Source organism: Dipodomys spectabilis, unplaced genomic scaffold, assembly GCF_019054845.1.
Source record: "Dipodomys spectabilis isolate Male_0828 unplaced genomic scaffold, ASM1905484v1 ptg000175l, whole genome shotgun sequence".
Taxonomy (NCBI): Eukaryota; Metazoa; Chordata; class Mammalia; order Rodentia; family Heteromyidae; genus Dipodomys; species Dipodomys spectabilis.
The window spans coordinates 19,526,554-19,542,714 of record NW_024870852.1 but is presented as its reverse complement, the minus strand read 5'-3'; the positions used below and the strand labels follow the sequence as shown (position 1 = coordinate 19,542,714).

Below are 16,161 nucleotides of genomic sequence, written 5' to 3'. Positions count from 1 at the left end.
ATTACGGACTGGCTCCTTTTTTTTGGCCTGAGACTCTGTGGATTCAGCCTAAGATTCCTCTTCTATTTGGCATTACAACCAGCAAGGGTTTATAATGTGCTAATGACATGCTGTCAAACATGTTAAGTTCTATAATGATAATAAACTAAGGTTTATATGATATTGACTTTATATCATAAATTATATCAATTAAACTTTACATTAATGTGATATACCGCTATACTAATTTCCATTCTTAAATTTCGGTAGTATACTTTTTAGGATAAGTGCATCATAGGAACTCATTTTGGAATGTCATTTTCTGGAAAAAAAAAATACATGAAGATAATCTCATCCTTTCTCTAGTATAGTTGGTTGGATTTTTAAATTTTTATGGTTTTTTTTTTTGGTTGTTGTTGTTCTTTGGGGTTTTTTTGCCAGTCCTGAGGCTTGAACTCAGGGCCTGGGCACTGTCCCTAAGCCTTTTTATGCTCAAGGTTAGTGCTCTACCACTTGAGCCACAGTTCCAGTTCTGGCCTTTTCTTAGTAGTTTATTGGAGATAAGAGTCTCATGGGCTTTCCTGTACTGGCTGGCTTTGAACTGGGATATTCAGATCTCAGCCTCTTGAGGAGCTAGGATTACAGGTATAAGCCACTGGTGCCCAACTGGATTTTTTTTTCTGATATTTTAGAATAGCTTCCTTCAGCTGCTCAATTCATTATTGTTAATGTTATAAAATTTTAGGATTATTGGGGCTGGGAAGGTGGCTCAGTGGTAGAGTGCTAGCCTTGAGCAGAAGAGCTGAGGGACAGCGCCCAGGCCCAGAGTTCAGGCCCCACAACCGGACCCAAAAAAAAAAATTTAGGATTATCAAATTTAGAAAAAGAATATCAAATTTCTTTCATATAAAACTTACACTCATGCCTGTAATTCTAGCTACTCAGAAGGTTTGAAGCTAGTCTTGGCAGGGAAGTCTGTAAGACTCATCTCCTATTAACAACACAACAACAACAAAAAATGAAACAAGTGTGAAACAATGGTTGTCAGCCTGGATTAAGCTTGTACAAAGCCTGGATTCTATCCCTAGCACTGCAAAATCAAACAATAAGTAAGCATAAGCTAAAAGGCTTCTAATGCTTCTTTGATTATCAGTCTTAAGAATTCTCTGAACTGATACTACTTATTAGCCTGTTTGTTGTCAGAGTGCTCTTTGTAGTGACATTTATTTTTTACTTCATGCCTTTCATTGATGACACTATTCCATGACAACTTCCCCTCAGCCAGATCCCAAAACCACCATCCCTACCACCCCATCAATACCCAAAAAGTGACAGCGCATGACAGGCAGGGAAGGTGGAGTGGACAGGCAGCATTTTCAATCCATTCTTGTCACAAGACCTGATTTAGGCAAATTCTACAGTAGCACGGGGTTCTGAGCGCACTGGGTCCCGCCCAGGTCGCAGGAAGGTGCTTGGCAAGGGAATGGCTTTAAAGCTTAAGCTTCATGACTTTGTTAAGTCTGCCTCTCCCAGAATGCAATCCTGACTCCCCACCCTGACCACAGATTTGGCGCAGTGCCTGCCACCAGCCGGCCCATGCCACCCCAGTATCATTTCTTGCAGATGGCCTTCAGGATAGGGAGCTGCCTACACTCCATGCCCTTATCTGCCCTGTAGAGATAAGAGGGCACATCTGCCCAGAGCACTTTGTACTTAGTAGGCTTTGAGCAGTGCCACATAGACCGATCTTAGGCACAGAGGCTGAAGTGACCTGCTAGGGTCATCTAGACAGTAGCTGCCCGAGATGGGAAGCAACTGAGAGGTCCTCTGAGACTTAAAGAAGAAATCTCATGAGGAATTAGGCTGCCTCCTCCTCCTCCTCCTGCTCCTGCTCCTGCTCCTGCTCCTGCTCCTCCTCCTCCTCCTCCTCCTCCTCCTCCTGCTCCTGCTCCTGCTCCTGCTCCTGCTCCTGCTCCTCCTCCTCCTCCTCCTCCTCCTGCTCCTGCTCCTGCTCCTGCTCCTGCTCCTGCTCCTGCTCCTCCTCCTCCTCCTCCTCCTCCTCTTCTTTCTCCTCTTCTTCATTCTCCTGCATTGCTGGGGAAGGAACCCTATTTCCAGCTTTCCATATGTGCTCTAAAACTCCCTGCTCTAGCACGAAGCCACACCTCAGCTCTTAAACTTCAGTTTAAAGTCTAACACTATTGAGCCAGGCAGTGTAATCCTAGCTACTCAGGAGGCTGAGATCTGAGGATCACAGTTCAAAGCCAGCCCAAGGAAGGAAAGTCTGTGAGACTCTTACCTCTAATAAACTACTCCTAAAAAAGCCGGAAGTGGCGCTGTGGTTCTAGTTGTAGAGCACTAGCCTTGAGCATAAAGAGGCTCAGGGACAGTGCCCAGGCCCTGAGTTCAAGCCCCAGGACTGGCCAAAAAATAAAATAAAATAAAATAAAATAAAACTAAAACCATTGTCCAGACAGGAATAAAAATAACTGAGCTCTTCAAGGGAAGGAACAGTATTTTTTTTTGGTCTGGTCGTGGGGCCTGAACTCTGGGCCTGGGCACTGTCCCTCAGCTTTTCAGTTCAAGGCTAGCGCTCTACCACTTGAGCCACAGCGCCAATTCCGGCTTTTTTCTTTTTGCTTATGTGGTGCTGAGGAATCGAACCCAGGGCCTCATGCATGCAAGGCAAGCGCTCTACCACTGAGCCACCTTCCCAGCCCCAGGAACAGTATTTTTTTTGTCTGCTGTTTTTGGGTATCCTCGCTGGCTGTGGGACCCTATGGTGCCTGGCCTAGAGCAGGAGTTCAGTAGGTGTTTGTTAAATGATGTTGTAAATACACGAATAACTGGAGCCACCACCTTGCCTGTCCCTGGCCTTGTCTCTAGAATTGTAGCGCATGTGGGCACAACTTGCTCACCTATACATCATAGACTGCAAGCCTGTGATGCAAGCAGGTCAAACACGAGTCATGTTTCATCCACAAAATATCTTTTTAAATTTGGAATTTCGAGATAAAAGATGAAGTTAGAGGCTAGAAGGTAGGGCTCAGGGGAAGAGCACTTGCCTAGCATACAAAAAGCTCTCTGGATTCCATCCCAAGTATGAATGAATGAATGAATGAGAGGTCACATAACATCTCAGCTGTGGCAGACACTGGTAAACTTTCACCAAGCCTTCCTGGCCCAGATAGTCCCACCGGTGACATTCCCACCCTCCCTTGTAGGTACTTAGCCCATGGGAACACATTGCAACCCGGGGAATGTGAGCGTCAGTAACATGCACCTCTCTTGCCTGGACCTTAAAATCTGCCTTGAAGTGCTCTAGTCTTCCCTGTTGCTGGGCAAATGCAGGAGATCCAGGGGAGGGCTCCTTGGGCTCAGGAGATGAATGTAAACCCCTGCTGGCCCATTTTGGACCCTGGGAAAGGATCCTTGGAAAGGCCAGGCCCCATCCTCTTCCTTCTTGCTCTTTGTCTTTCTTCATCTTTTTGGGGGAGGTTTTGTTGTTGTTGTTTTGAATTCAAGACCTCAAGCTCACTAGGCTGGCGCTCTAACACTTTGAGCCATACCCCCAGCCTCTCTCTGAGTTGTGAGAAAGAACCCATATTCTTGATTGCTGACACCTTACTGGCAGGAAACAGGAGCCATGCTTTCCTCCCAAGCTGACCTCAAAATGAATGAACTTGCAAAACGAATCCCAGGTGGAGGTGGCTGGGCCCTTCCTGTGTTGGCAGAGTTGGAGGGCACTTGGGGAGTATGAGCCCCTCCCAGTAACTGTGTTGGGGTGTGGTGGGGGTGGGGTGGGGGCAGACTCCTGCCCTCTCCGAACCATGACAACTCCTTCCTTGCCTATTGAAACAACACTCGCTGGCAAGACAAAACCCATCCCAACCCAAGAAGCTTCCTGCACTTCTCTGCTGCAGAGATGGTCGCGTACACCCAGAGGACGGTGAAAGGCCACAGAGCCTCTCTGGGCTCTGTTATCTCCCTTATCCAGATCAGACAACTGCCTGGAAGCTGCTAGAAACACAGCTGGTCAACAAGGCCCTACAACCTCCACCCCCTCCCACAGTGGGGAACCAGATAGTTCTACCAGCTTAGGCTGGAAAAGGCCCTCAGACTTGATTTTACAATCTACTCCTCCTTGCCAGCCACTGCCAGCCACTGCCACTGTGCCAAGAGGAGCAGGGGGACATCAGAAGAGAGACTGTCCCTCGGCCTTCACAGTGTACTCAGAAAGCTCTGAGAGCCAGAGGGGCTGTAGACACCTCCTCTGAGCTGTTCTCAGGGAGCAATGAGTCCTACCAGATGTGCGTTAACCAAAGCAACAGCACAAAAACAGGACAAAACAGTACAAATTTAGCACTGAAACTCATTTGGTAGCTAAATTCAACTCAAAAGGGTAGGCAAATATTAAAACATTAGGTTTACTTTTTGCAGGAATCGTAATGTAGCGGGCTGGGAATGTAACTTAGTGGTAGAGTGATTGTCTAGGAAGATTCATGTAATCATTATGGAAAAAGAATCCGGACCCCATGGATGTGTTCTCTGATACATGCCACCTGTTCTTCAAAGCCCCAAACACACTGCTAATCCCATGTGCACTGGGACCCCAGACATCAAGGTTCTAGCTGCTGACCTCAAGCAGAAGCTCCCACAAGCAGGAAAAAAGGAGTTTCTTTCTCCTGCCAGTCCTGGGGCTTGGATTCAGGGCCTGGGCACTGTCCCTGAGATTCTTTTGATGTTTTCTGTTTATGTGGTATTAAGGAATCAAACCCAGGGCTTCATGAATGCTAGGGAAGCACTCTACCACTAAGCCACATTCCCAGCCCAAGAAGGAAGTTCTTTGAGGCAAGAGTCAGTTGCCTACCTGGAAAAAGATGGAGTCTCGTGCCCAGAATAACTACTCTGGCAATAGCGTCCCCAGCCCTGGTGTCATAGAGCAGGGATCACAGAAAGTCGTGTCACAATTGCTTTGGTGACAAGCATTGGCTGCTCACGTGCGGTACAATCTCAGGTTAGACATAGTTACTAGCAGTAATGAGGCATTCCTGAAGTCTACAAGGAATGTGAAATGGTTAAGTATTCAAATAAAGGAGATGGTAAGGGGGAACCTATGTCTGCCAAGCCTGATAGGAACTTATGGACCCCTTTGCTTTAGTTGTGTCTTCATTCTTCTCTTATGATCGAGATCTTCCCATTGAAAGCATTGATGGTTAATTATTGATCAAGTGTGTTTCTTGTAAACCCTCATTACTAGGAAGGCACAGCAAGTTTCTGGATCATGTCCAGTCATCGTTCTGCCCTACTGTGGTTTCAGTGGGCTTTCTGCAATATTAGAATACACAAGAGACAAGCCATTTAATCTAGCAGAAACAGCAGACACTGCAAACCAGAAAAATTTGAAAAGAAAACCCTGAAATCCTGTCTTAGCCTTGCTGAGGTCAGCCGCCGAGAGCATTGTACTTGAGGGAGGCTGGCAGGGGATTTAAGGAGGAGAGGGAGGCACTGGTATCGATAGACAAGTCAGGTCCATGATGGATAAATGCCCCTCCCAGGGAATTTAAAGGATTGAGGGAAAGCTTAGTCTTTTTATGCTCTGAGTTGGAAGTCCAGCCAGATTTCATCTTTGGGGATTTGAGCTGATAGGTCATAGAGACTATCAGTTCATTCAGTCTCACATTAATTAATTGTTCTCTACCTGAGACTGTCTAGTATTGTCATGGACCACTGAATTAGCCGATGCAATGATCTCCAAGTTACCAGAAATGTATATTCGTCACAGTTCTTTCCATAATCCTCCATGAAGACCTTAGGATCATAGTTTGCAAAATGATTGAAAAGGGAATCACAGTAAAGCAATTTGTGGACAAGGCCTAAAGTAGTCCATGATTTAAGATCTGATAAGCATGTACAATAGGCAAAGATATTTGCTATTTCTGTGACATATAGTATTTTTATCATGGGAATTATAGACTTATCAGATGTTTAGGGATTTCAGATGATTTTGGAACACATACTAGTAATGTATTCATAGAAATAGAAGTCGGACATGTGTCATGTAACTTTCAAGTGTTGTTGGAGGTGAAGACTAGGAGGTCTTAGAGACAGAGACCAGAGAGGCCTCTACCTAGTGTTTTGAGGTTCTTGTCAATGTCAGGGAAAGAATTCTGAGATGAAACCAGTGAAGAATTGGAAGGAAGTTCAATTATGGAGTAAAAGTACACTCAAGAGGGAGTGTGAGAGCCAGGTGCTGGTGGCTCACACCTTAATCCTAGGTACTCAGGAGGTTGAGATCTGAAGATCATGGTTCAAAGCCAGCCAGAGCAGGAAAGTCTGTGAGACTCTTATCTCCAATGAACTACCAGAAAACTGGAAGTAGAGCTGTGGCTCAAAGTGGCAGAGAGCTAGCCTTGAGCAAAAAGAGCTCAGGGACAATACCCAGGCTCTGAGTTCAAGCCCCACAACTAATAACAACAACAACAACAAAAAAGGAACATGGGCTTCTCAAGAGAGATCCACTTCACAGGATTTTCTACTAAATCTGGGGGACATGGCACAAGGTTACATAGATTATTTTTAACTAGGATCATTTAACAAGAAACACTGTATTTTATCTCTTTGTCATGTCAAGATGTAGGTTGGAAAGGCAGATGTGAGGTCTGAAGTTTGTTTTCTTGTTACAGGCAGATGGTCTGATGTTTATCAGATCCTGTGTGTAGGTCCCATATTCTATGCAGCTGATAGCTTGTGAGTGCTTGTTCATTGTTTTGCTTATTTGTTTGTGTTTTTATGTTTTTTTCTTGTGTTTCTTTCATTTCTTCCTTTTGGCTCCTATCTGTTTCCTGATCTGTCCCTATTTCTTAAGGACACTCTAGAAATTACAAAGTTTGTTCTAAATAAAAAACTTATTTTAGACTTGGAAGTATGGCTCAAATGATAGAGTACTTGCATAGCAAGTGTGAGACTCTGAGTTCAAATCTCAGCACTGTTAAAAAAAAGAAGATTTAGAAACACAAAATATAAAAGGCTATGCAACTCTAATAAAAATTTAACTTTCAATATTAAGAAGACCGGGTTTTTAACTAATGGTAACACAAAAATTATATCAATAGTGCAAACTCGATCACTAGCTCTGCATAATGTAGTAGAAGCTAAGGGAACCAAGATTGCTAAAGTAATTGAGGTGATGGGAATGTACTTGCCTCAGAAGCTACTGAGGTGACTCTTCCCTTCCTAGAACAGAGTAAAAAAACAATATATATATATATATTATATACATATTATATATATATATATATATATCAATAAAGTGTACTTTGTTTCCTAGGCCATTTACCTAAAAGAAAGAAAGAAAAACCTTTTCATTATTTCCTACAAGAGCAAATCAATATTTCTAAATTTTAGTGTAATTTAGCTTTTTATAAAAGCTTGATTTCCATTTTTGCTGCTACCAGGGCTGGAACTCAGGGCCTCTCACTGGCTTGACTTACTTGCTCAACTGGTATTCTGTCACTTGAGCCTTGCCTGTAGCTTGGCTTTTTGCTGATTATTTTGAAGATGAAGTCCTCAGACTCTTCTGCCCAAAGCTAGCTTGAACTATGATTCTCCAGGTCTCAGACTCTTGAGTAGCTAGGATCATAGGCATGAAACACTGGCCTGGTTTAAAACTTGTTTACATTATTCCCTTTTAATTTTAGCCAACTTCATCTCTCTCTCTCTCTCTCTCTCTCTCTTTCTCTCTCTCTCTCTCTCTCTCTCACACACACACACACACACACACACATTTTCTTTCTTTCTTATTTTTTGTCGGTCATGGGGCTTGAACTCTGGGCTTAGGCGCTGTCCCTGTGCTCTTCAGCTCAAGGCGAGCACTCTACTGCTTGAGCCACAGCACCACTTCCAGTTTTCTAGTGGTTTATTTGAGATAAGAGTCTCACAGACTTTCCTGCCCGGGCTGGCTTTGAACTGTGATCCTCAGATCTCAGCCTCCTGAGTAGCTAGGATTACAGGAGTGAGCCACCAGTGCCCAACTTACACACATATTTTCTTTCATAAGATTCTTCTTCCACAAGCCTCCAACTTTGCCTAAACTGTTACCAGAATTCCAGTTCTGGGAGTTCAATAGAGAAGGCTCAGCTACCAGTCTGAGAACTGAACAGTGGTAAATGACAGCGAAAGGAGACTTAATCAACATGGCCACATTGGGAAAGACGAATAAAAGTGTTCAGTGACTCCATCTTTAGGGTACTGGCACATGCTTTGGGAAGCATGTAAGTAACAAGTCTAGTCACACAGTGTCTGCTTGATCATTATCTCAGGACCAAGTAGAGAGTCAGTGCTGCCTGGAGGACAGATCTGATTTGTCACAAGGTGTTTATCCATCAGCTCTGTTATTTCTGGAATCTAAGGGGACTGCAGAGGAGAATGGCTCATAGCAAAGGAGCAGAAGCAAAGTCAAGACACAGAAGCAAAGTCAAGGCACAGATGTGAATCAAGGCACAGATACGCTCTGGCCTCTAGGTACCCAGTCCTTATTTTCTGGACCAAATGAAGAGTCCAGGGCTTTTCACTAAAGGAGATGTTGTGTCTCCTCCTCCCCCTCCTCCACCTCTTCTTTCTTTCCTTCCTTCTTCCTCTTTCTCTTTTTCCTCCTCCACCTTCTTCATTTTCCTTCCTCTCTTCCTTCCTTCCTTCCTTCTTTCCTTCCTTCCTTTTCTATCCTGATAATACTGTGATTGAACTGAGGGCCTCACACATGCTAAGAAGGTGCTCTTCCACGTGACTATAGTCCAGTTTCTAAGTAGCTATTATAAAAAATCATTATCTTTTTTTAACCTTTTAAATGTTTAGGACAAAAGAGTACTTTCCTTTTTCCTATAGTTTTAATAATATAAAATTTTTCCTTAAACAAAACTATTCTTTCTCTTTTTAACTTTCTGGAAGGTCCTCTTTTTAACTTTCTTCAACAAAAATCCATTCTCGAACTTTTATAGAATACTTTGTGTTACTGGATTTTCTTTTTACTATGTTGCTGCTATTTCCTTCTTTTTTTTTGTCGGTTGTGGGGCTTGCACTCTGGGCCTGGGTATTGTCCCTGAGCTCTTCAGCTCAAGGCTAGTACTCTACCACTTGAGCCACAGAGCCACTTCCAGCTTTTTCTGTTTATGTGGTTCTGAGGAATTGCATGTAAGGCAAGCACTCTACCACTGAACCACATTCCCAGCCCCTATTTCTTTCTAAAACTCATATTTTGACACAATCTTTAAGCAACCTATGAATTAGTTACTCTTTCATTTAAAAACATGTAAGGGTAGGAGCCAGTGGCTCACGTCTGTAATCGTAGCTACTCAGGACTGAGCTCTGAGGGCTGTGTTTAAAGCCAGCCCAGGTAGGAAAGTCCATGAGGCTCTTATCTCCAATTAACCACCAGAAAACTGGAAATGGATTGTAGCTCAAGTGGTTGAGAAAAAAGCTCAAGGACAGAGCCCAGGCCCTGAGTTCAAGCCTCAGTACTGGCACACACAGACAAACACACACATACACGCTATCTTTCAAATTTGTTTCTTTTTTTTTTATTGTGAAAATACTGTACAGAGGGGTTACAAGTACATGGGCAAGATAATGAGTACATTTCTTATCAATTATTGTAGCCTCCTCCTTTGTTTCCCCTTCCCATCCCTTCCCATCTGCCCCCCGCTCCCCACTCAATCCTCCCCCCACCATGTTTCTTATAATTTTTATATTAAACATTAAAATATATAAACTTAAAACTCATGTTCAATAATTAATGTGTTACTATTGTAACAATTAGAAGGGGTTGGACGTCTAATGACCATTCCTTAATTTACTATAACATGATCTTAAGAAGAGCAGACGTAATTTTTTAATGAAATTCATTGATTGGTCAATGTTCAGGGATATATCTAGATAAGATGTAGTGGCAGTCTTCAAGTTACTTATACTCTAGTGTTTCAGCAGGTCTACCGGGAGTAGGGTAAAGTGGTATAGAAATGGTTAAAGTGTCACTAGATGGTGAAACTTTGGAGTCTGGGCCTGGCAGGACCCCCAGATCTCTGCATTTAAGGGATGTAGCCTGTCCAGCTTGCTCTACCAACAGGCACCACGGAAAGTGCTTTAAAGTCACTTAATCTTTATAATAATCCTCAGAAGTAGAACTTGTGTTACGCTTGTTTAACAGATGAGAAAAGCAAGAGAGAGAGGTGTAATAACTTGCCCAAAGATGCACAACTGGAAATGTCTGGAGCTGAGGAGTGAAGCAGGCATCCTGGCTGGCTTCAAGCCCACACACTGAGCTGGGGTCATGGTGGGTGGTAAGTAGCTGAGCAGGTAGGGCCATGTGCACTCAGAGAGGGTGTGCAAGGAGCATTCTCAGAGGGCTGACCCACCATGGTGGGTTTCCCTGGGACTGCTGGTGTTTGCTATGAAATCCTCATCCTACCATGCAACTCCTCCCTCTGGGGCTGGCGGGTCATCATGGTGCTCAGCCCCTAGGAATCCCACTGAGAAAGAGGCTGGGGCCTGCAGATGCATGCTGTACATTCAACAAGCCTTTGCAACCCATTCCAAGGGCCTGCAGCAGTCACTTAGCCAGGATCTAGAGAGGGAACCCACAAGTGCTGACCACTATGTCTGTTCCCAACTCCATGCCTTCCTCGCAGCTTTTCACAGAGGGACAAGACCCTTGCTGACTTCCCATGAACTTGGACTTCATTGCAAAGTCAGTAGGTATGTATCTTTGCAGAGGGAGGTTAATTGTGACATTCCAATATAGAAATGCCTGATTCTCACCCTCAGCTTTGAATTTTAGGCCTTTAAAAACACTCATCTAAAAACAAATTTGTGCTTTGCCAGGGACACCTGAGGCTAGCCTGGTCCTGCAGAGATAGAGAAAAGACTGAGACTGGGCCCTGCCCTTGAGAAACAGGCACAGAGTAGAATGAGGACAGAACCAGGCCCAGGCTCAGACAAGGAGAGAGACAGAGATTCCTGGAAGCCCTAGGGCCCCCGGAGCTGGAGGATGAAGGAGTAGCCTGGATTGGGTCATTATGCACTGTTCCTGAGTGCTGAGTGCTGGCCAGAGACTGCACACACTTATCTAGTTCTGGAATTCCAGAGGAAATGACACACAGAACTCGTAAAAATGGACATCTATCTCCTGGGACACGGGCACCCTGTGGGGGAGATAACAGCAGACAAGAGGCCAAGGGGCTGAGGCCTGGCTGCTCTGGGGGAGCCGCCACTGGGACACAGACAGCTTGCAGAACTTCAGAAATGCTTAGGCCCCTCTGAAGATCCAGAGGTGCATGGTAGATCCCAAACCTGAAGGGCCAGAGGTCAGTTGGATGTATAGGTCTCTCACCCGAACTGGCACAGACAGGAGGCGACTCTTCCCCACCACCACTGGAGAGGCTGTGGAAGAGCCATCCAAGGTGGTATTCACATAGGGCTCAGCACTGCCTGGCCCAGACAGCTTCTCGGCCAGTTCCTGAGGTCCTTACTATTTGCATGGGTTGTTCTATCTTGCTTTTATTTCTGTTTGATCACAAAGACACTCAAAGTCAGGTATACCAAGACAGGTATCTGGCTTCCTGCTCAACCCCCCTTCTACTATCCTCCCCATCCCCTTCCCCAGGTTACTTGATGTGGCAGGAATGGCTCATTGTCTTCGACATCTACTATCCCCTTCCTTAGTAACAGAATCTCCCCGTTTACCTAGTCTCCTTTACAAATAAATGTGTCTATGTGTGACTTCATAAGTAAAAGTCGAGAGGAACTCCTGGGATGTATATATTTAAAAGAAGGAGGCAATGGTGGCTGTTTTCCTCCTTTGGCCTCAACTGTGGGCTGCAGATGTGATGGCTAATGCTCTAAAAATGCACTAAAAATGACAGGGTGGAGAGAAGGAAGGAGCCTTCTTCATGGCTCCACCATGCCACACCAGCCTTGCATTGCCAGCTTTTGGACTTTCACAAGTCAGAGAAACTTCTATCTTTTCCCAACGACTGCCATTCTGAGACTTTCTGAAACTTTCTTTCTTTCTTTCTTTTTCTTCCTTCCTTCCTTCCTTCCTTCCTCGTTGGTTGTGGGGCTTGAACTCAGGGTGCTGTCCTTAAGCTTTTTCACTCAAGGTTAGCACTCTATCACTTTGAGCCACAGCTCCACTTCTGCTTTTCTGGTGGTTCCCTGGAGATAGAAATCTCACAAGCTTTCCTGCCCAGGCTGGCTTTGAACCATGATCCTTATATCTCAGCCTCCTGAATAGCTAGGATTACAGGTATGAGCCACCAATGCTGGCTTTATTTTGGGGGTTCTATTGTATACAAGCCAAGCAAGGGATGCTAAGTCTCTCTCATAAAGGTGAGTCAAGGGACAACTTCCTCCTCCCCCATTCTCTTTCCAGGTCAGAATCAGCCGGAACCAGGCAAAGCCTTGAGTTCAAACTCCAGTGCCAAAAATATGTATCAGCAGTATGGAGTCTGCAGGCCCAGGGTAACACGTGGTGTATAGATGTTTTCTTGAGCTCAAAGGGTTAGAAGAATAAGCTGCTGTTCTAACACATTATAAACATTGAAACTGAAGTTTTGGCTTTTCTTGAGTAACTAGAGGATCTGGAAACATTGGTTTAATACTCTGGCCCTGCAACATTTACACGGGGTGTCTCTTCCCCCCGCTGCCACAGGCCCTGCCTCTTAGCACTCAGCTCTTCATCCTGCAAGGCTCTGTCTGCACGTCAGCCTGGGGGACTATCCACGGGCCATCATGCATTCAAGATGATGCATACTCCCTGATCCCAGGGTTAGGACGCATGTGTGTAATCCCCACTTCCCAAATGAGGAAATCAGGGCTCACGGAGACTTGCACAAAACCACAGAGCCGAGCACGTGCCCATCGGCATTCCAGGCCTGCTCTGTCAGCAGTGGGGTTTGCAACCCTCTGACTTTCTAGCCTTTTTATATATTTTTTATTTTTTGCTAGTACTGGGGCTTGAACTCGAGGCTTGGGGACTGTTCCTGAGCCTCTTTGTGCTCAAGGCTAGCACTCTACCATTTGAGCCACAACACTACTTCTGACTTTTTTTGAGTAGTTTATTGGGAGTAAGAATCTCACAGACTTTCCTGCCTGGGCTGGCTTCAAATTGTGATCCTCAGATCTCAGCCTCCTGAGTAGCTAGGATTACAGGCGTGAGCCATTGGCTCCAGGCCTTCCTAGCCTTTTGCTAGAGTCTCACAGAGGAAGATAACATGAGCCTAGGAGAAGAATCACTTAATGCACTGTCACACAGTGTTACACTGGGCCATTGTACTGGGCCAGTGGGGCTGACTGCCTGTCCTCAGTGCCTGGCAGAGCCAGCTTAGGGAACTCCGGTACTGAACATACCAGGAGGGGAGGGCAACCATCCCCCCTCAGCCACACAGGACCGTAGCAGGACCTGGGATGCAAACCCTGGGCTCTTCCTCGGGGATGGCTGCCATACTGTCTCCTGCCTTCTTTTGGTTATCACCAGGGACCACGTGCCCAAAGACTGGGACCTTCCGACTCAACCCTACCATACCTCTCACCAGTGGTGCTAGCTTAGAGCCTTGGCTCCTGCCTAAGCCAGGGGGTGAATTTGGGCACTGCCTCACAGGGCTGCTGAGAGGACCAGTAAGATTACAAAGGCCCATCTCCTGGCATGCCAGGTGCATAATAGGTACTCAGTAAACACTGGCCATCATAATGACATACTTCACGCAAATGTGTGTGGCGGGAAGAACTGATCTTAAAATCTTTGCTCAGAAGCACCCACCCGAGGCACCTGAGCCCTGCACTGAGCTGCACACCCGCCGCCCATTCACACGAGGAACAGATGGCTTCCCTTCTGTCTCAGGACCCCCACAACAGTGGCTGGAACTCCATCATCTCCCATCCCACACCAAGCTCCTCCTCTCCACCAGGCCCTGAGCTAGGGCTGGAGATGGGAGAGAAAATAAACCAGTCCACTTGGTTACCTGGCTAGGGAAGTTAGCCAAGACCACAAAACACTCTCACGGTCTCTCTCTCTCTCTCTCTCTCTCTCTCTCTCTCTCTCTCTCTCTCTCTCTCATACACACATAGAGTATGTGTTAGTTGTACAAAACAATGAGTTTCATTAGGACATTTTCATACATGCATATAACATTCTTTGATCATATTCCACCCCCACATGACCTTCCTACCACCCCAATCCCCTTCCTTTTCCCCAATATTCTATTTCCATGTCCCCCTGCCCAGAGTCCACATTTGAGAGAAAACATGTGCTACTCATCTTTTTAAACTTATTTTACCTAACATGATGATCTCCAGTTTCATCCATTTTCCAGTAAACAAGGTGATTTCATTCTCACAGGACTTTTTGTGTGAGGCAGATGACAGCAGGTCTGTGGGAAGATGAAGGAAAGGACTTCCTTGGAGAAAGATACATTCAAATGTCCTCTACCAGGCTCCCCTGCAACTCAGCGTAGCCTTGTGACCCTGCTGTGGCCGGCCAAAGTGACAAGTGCCACTTTTGTCCCTGGCTCTCTCAAGCTTTGTCTTCTGACTGGCTGGAAGAAAGACAGTACACAGGATGACCTTAAGATGTACATGAAGTATCTCAGCCTTGAACCCAGGACTGGAGGGGGCCATCCATCCAAGCAAGAACTCTGTCCTGCCCTCCCCATCTGCCATGTTTCTACAACGTTTTGTGCCCCGTGGTAGCTAAGTTACCCTAATAACTATCTGCCTTGAATGCCTACTTCTTTTTCCATCATGTGGCACTTCCTCTTCAAAACTTTTAACAACTGCCTTGGTAGCTAAGTTACCAAGGATATTGTCACAACTTAATTCTTGGTTAAACTGCAAAGAACATTTCTGACCAGTGTTCCTTCCCCTTAGTTCTCTGTTTTCAGTTTTGTTTTCTTTGTTGTTGGCTGCAATCAGATCCATACCCAGATTTTGCAGGAAGGCTCCATTGGTTAGAATTCTTGCATGCTTTACAACGTATCTCTGGTGCCTTCATTAACATTTAAGGAAAGGCATCTGTCTCCACCCCTCCCCCCAGTTCTCAGTAGATGTGGGCCCACTGTGTGTTGCAGAGAAGCTCAGACTAGTCTGTATCCCTCTGGGTCCCAGCAGGATCCCAGTGATACACTCAAACTGCAGGATGGAGGCCGGTTTAATAAAGGAATTACATAGCAAGGTATGGGCAGGTGTTACTGTTCATGGAAAAAGCCTTTTGGCTGCCTATTGTGTAAACAAAGGAATAAGCTTAGCAAGATTAGTTGGTTATGTTAAATCCAGTAAGAGTGTCATTTTCTGTCCTGGAAGCAGCCTTTAGCAATACTAGAGGGGACAGGGCCTAGAGGGCTTCTCTAGCATCTGAAAAGTGACTGGGTTTGATTCCCAGTACCATAAAACAATGATCATACACATAATACCAGAGGTGACTGGGTGGGTAAGCCCCCAGCTTCCTGACTCTTCAGCTAGGTTAAGTCCAAGCCATAGTCTCTGTCATCTCCCAGGCATTCCATATAGTATCCTGCTCCTTAATGGACTCCCCTTCCCTGCCTTACTTCTGCATTCCCAGTACTGAGGTACCTGGGATCCTTCCCAAACAAGCCAAACTCAGGCTCTGCTGTTTCAGAATCTCTAACCCAGAGAGAGGAGTGCAGAGGGCAGCAATGGGTGGTGGAATGAAAAATGGGGCTGGTAATGAAAACGAGAGGAGCCGTTGCCTTAGAGAAGGGACAGGAGAAGAGGCAGGCCTGCTAGGAGTCAAGGCTTTAGTAGAGAGACAGTTGCCCCTGTGATTGAGCAGGAAAGGAAAGGGAATAAGGCACTCTGGCCTCTCCTTGTCCATGATCTGTCCATGCCCACTACCAACTAAACAGCCAGAAGCCAGAAGGCAAGACAGCCCACGGTGCTGTTCACAGGCAAGGGCGGGTCCACTCGCGGAGGAGTGCACAAAAACCTCCAGGAGCACAGACTTGCTGTCTCCCCATTATCTCAACTGCCTGGAAAGCAGAAATTCCACGGTCTAGGATCTGGGAAAGGTTTTCCCAGGTGCCAGGATAGGAAAGCAAGATGCAAAAAATGGAGTCCATGGTGTGACTATTCCCTCCTGTTTACCCACCTGCCTGTGGAGGAGCATTTGGGGTGCAA

At 45.6% G+C, this 16,161-nt stretch overlaps 1 non-coding gene across 1 annotated transcript; it reads left to right on the top strand.

Moving 5' to 3' along the window:
• The first annotated feature begins 7,093 nt into the window (after positions 1 to 7,093).
• LOC122120573 lies at positions 7,094 to 7,226 on the top strand. The gene has a single exon (XR_006149737.1). It is a non-coding gene; the product is annotated as a small nucleolar RNA SNORA66 (small nucleolar RNA).
• The last annotated feature ends 8,935 nt before the right edge of the window (positions 7,227 to 16,161 follow it).